Genomic DNA, 3,804 nt, shown 5'->3' with positions numbered 1-3,804 from the left:
GTCCGGATGGATTAGGAAAAGTCTTCACACAAGATATTCACTAAAGACTTTAGCAGACATTGAATCATTTAGATTCTTTGAAGTCAAACTTATTCTTTGTGATTTGTCCATAACTTTCTTCATAGTTTCGCATAATCTGTTTTTCGGTACTAAATTTTCTATTGAATGTTTCCAATATAATGATACACCGGAAGCACGAAGAGGTATATAATTTCGGACAAGAATATTTATGAAAATATCCTCAGAAATATCGAAGATATTGATGATGATATTTTGGAATTTTTAAGTTCGATGGTTGATGAAGAAAAATTTTCCGCAAGATTTTAACATGACCTCGGAGCAAGATATTCTCTAAAGATTTCATCGGATCCAGAATTACCTCAATTCTTTGAATATAGGGTTTGGTCCTTGTATTTGTCCTTGGTCTCCTTCACGGTTAGCTCAATCCGTTTTTCAATACCAAATTTTTCTATCGAGTGTTTCCAACATTCCATTCTTTATCATCAACTCTTGGCTATTTAGGCCATTTTTAATTTTACTGTTTCCTCTGCATTTAATGCAGCCATATTTGAATCGTTGGTTATCAATCCTAGGTGGTTTCAGGAGAATGGTGTTTTTAGATGATTAAACACTAATGGTAATATGGTGGAATATAAAAGATTCTTCGATAACGGTGACGAAAGTCAAACTTATAAATCAAGATTATAATAAGGCTAATCCGACTGAAAAATTGGAGTTGGCTTGCTGGAGCTGTGACAAATTTGGCTACTTTGAAAGGAATTACTAAGTTATTTTGGGTAATAATAACACTAAAGGAATTAGCACAGATACGTGTTAAACGTTTACTCAGGTTTCGAGAGTTTTCCAAGTGCATAACTATATGCATAAATATTTTCTTCCGTAGATGAAGTGCGGTTAATTCATCCTCTCGATTGAGGTGTTTTTCCAGAATCATGAAAGGTTTGAACGCAGATTGTAATCGTCGAGATACAAATGAGGTTTAAGATGAAATCAATTGGCAAACTTGAAGTATTGTTTAGTTTCATATGTTTTAATCAATATTTTAATTCATTTTAATTGTCTACTGTTGGTAGTCCTCAGTTGATTAGTCCACAGTTAGCTAGGAACAGTTAGCTAGGATTTTGTTAGCGTGGATTGTTAACAAAATTTCTCATAGTTAATTTGTTTGTTTCTAATAAATTTTATTCCGTCAAATGTTTTTTTTTCATTATGCCACTCGTTGGAGTCTGATAGGTCAAAATCCAAATATAAAATTTGAACTTGGATGAAAATAGTTGTTCTTTGGTGAACGGATACGTATATGTGTGAATTTGAGCTATGTTGTTAATGACTGCTGAATCTGAATTGAAGAATGTACAGTGTAACTTATTAATGCGAAATTTAAATATTCCTCGGGTATTACCTACCCGTTGAAATATTTTCACCATTAACAGTTTGTACGAAAGAATTTTTAATCACAATCTTTATGAAAATATATATACATATATATTTTCTTCAGATGTAATTATGGATTTAATGAGTCAATATAATATTAGACTCATTTGATTTTCGATTTGAGTTAAAATAAGTAATCTCTAAAACTTTTAGAAACTACATATTCTTCGCAGAATATTTCTTCAATGAAGTTATGAATTAATACTTCATCGTTCATCGTTGTTGATACACCTTGGTATCCATGGTGCGTATGACGTTGATATTCGCGTGACAGATTGTGAAGTTGAGGTTTACGATGCGATTGTTTTTGGTGGTGATAATGGTACTGTTGGCGTTGGTGGTGGTACTGGTTATGCTGCTGGTGCTGCTGCTGGTGTTTGTAACCTTCGCACCATATTCTCTAAAGCCACTACCCGAGCGCGAAGTTCATTGACTTCTTCTATTACACCGGGGTGATTTTCGATTCGGACTAGCGGATAAATATAATCTAGAATTTGGTATAGTATATAATCATGGCGAGATACTCTGGAAATGAGAGAAAAGATGGTGTTTCGAACAGGTTCACCGGTAAGTGCTTCAGGTTCTTCGCCAATAGGGCAATGTGGCGGATGGAAAGGATCACCTTCTTCTGGTCTCCAATGATTGAGGAGGCTATGAACCCATCCCCACTTCATCCAAAATAGATGATGACTGATTGGTTGATCCATTCCGGTCACACTGCTTTCGGAGCTTGAGTGGGATTCCATTTCGGAATCCGTGTGACTTGAACTAATGACGAATTCCATTTCGTACGATTGAATAAAGAATTTTTAGATATGAAATGATTTTCTGGCTAACTGATGGTATTCTAATTACATAGAAAATCCATATATATAGAACAAAAGGTTTCGTAGATTACGGATGAATTTATGGGATACGCCAGGTAAGGTTTACAGTAACAGATACGCTAAGATATGAATTTTGTCTATACACTATTCATGCAATTAATGCAGCAAGACGTGTCTAGACTAAGAATGATAAGCAGATAATTTTCGACACAAAATGATAAGCAAAACTTTTTGACATGCAGACCAGGTTCAAGTCCAGACTCATTAATATAACCTAACAATTACCAGGTCGAAGTCCAGACTCATTAATGCATCCTAACAACTACTAGTTAGACACACTAATGCAAGACCCGGTTCGCTAAGACCACCGCTCAGATACCAACTGAAATGAGACCCGTCCTAATCCATCTGGACGAAGTCCATATCGATTACAAACGAGTCACAACAGTTGATTACATCGCGAGGTAATTGACCTCTATATGATAAATTTTACAAACATTGCATTCGTTTTTAAAAGACAAACTTTGGTTACATCGACAGTTGATAGGCATGTAAAGCATTTCATAATATATCCAAATATAATTGACTTAATAATAATCTTGATGAACTCAACGACTCGAATGCAACATCTTTTGAAATATGTCATGAATGACTCCAAGTAATATCTCTAATATGAGCAAATGCACAGCGAAAGATTTCTTTCGTACCTGAGAATAAACATGCTTTAAAGTGTCAACCAAAAGGTTGGTGAGTTCATTAGTTTATCATAAAGAATCATTTCATAATTTTAATAGACCACAAGATTTCATACTTCCATTTCTCATAATCATACGTCCCATGCATAGAGACAAAAATATCATTCATATGGATTGAACACCGGGTAACCGACATTCACAATATGCATATAAGAATATCCCCATCATTCCGGGATCCTCCTTCGGACATGATATAAATTTCGAAGTACTAAAGCATCCGGTACTTTGGATGGGGCTTGTTGGGCCCGATAGATCTATCTTTAGAGTTCGCGTCAATTAGGGTGTCTGTTCCCTAATTCTTAGATTACCAGACTTAATAAAAAGGGGCATATTCAGTTTCGATCATTCAACCATAGAACGCAATTTCGATTACTTGTGTCTATTTCGTAAAACAGTTATAAAAGTTGCGCATGTATTCTCAGCCCAAAAATATAAAGGGTAAAAAGGTAAATGAAACTCACGCATATAAATATTGTAAAACTGTTAATAAAGCATTTGCATGTATTCTCGGCCCAAAAATGTAATGAGTAAAAAGGGATCAAATGAAACTCGCCATAATGTATTTTGTAGTAAAAATACATATGACGACATTGAACAAGTATAGGGTTGGCCTCGGATTCACGAACCTATATTATTCATATATATTAACACATATCACATTTAATCGACTAAGGTTAATTATATTATATAATGTATTAAGATTAATATCTTTATATATAGGATTATATTAAGATATGTTTTTATATTACTATTATTTTATTTGGTAA

This window comes from Rutidosis leptorrhynchoides, chromosome 3 (genome assembly GCF_046630445.1).
Source record: "Rutidosis leptorrhynchoides isolate AG116_Rl617_1_P2 chromosome 3, CSIRO_AGI_Rlap_v1, whole genome shotgun sequence".
NCBI classification, from domain to species: domain Eukaryota; kingdom Viridiplantae; phylum Streptophyta; class Magnoliopsida; order Asterales; family Asteraceae; genus Rutidosis; species Rutidosis leptorrhynchoides.
Note: the sequence above shows the minus strand (reverse complement) of the source record.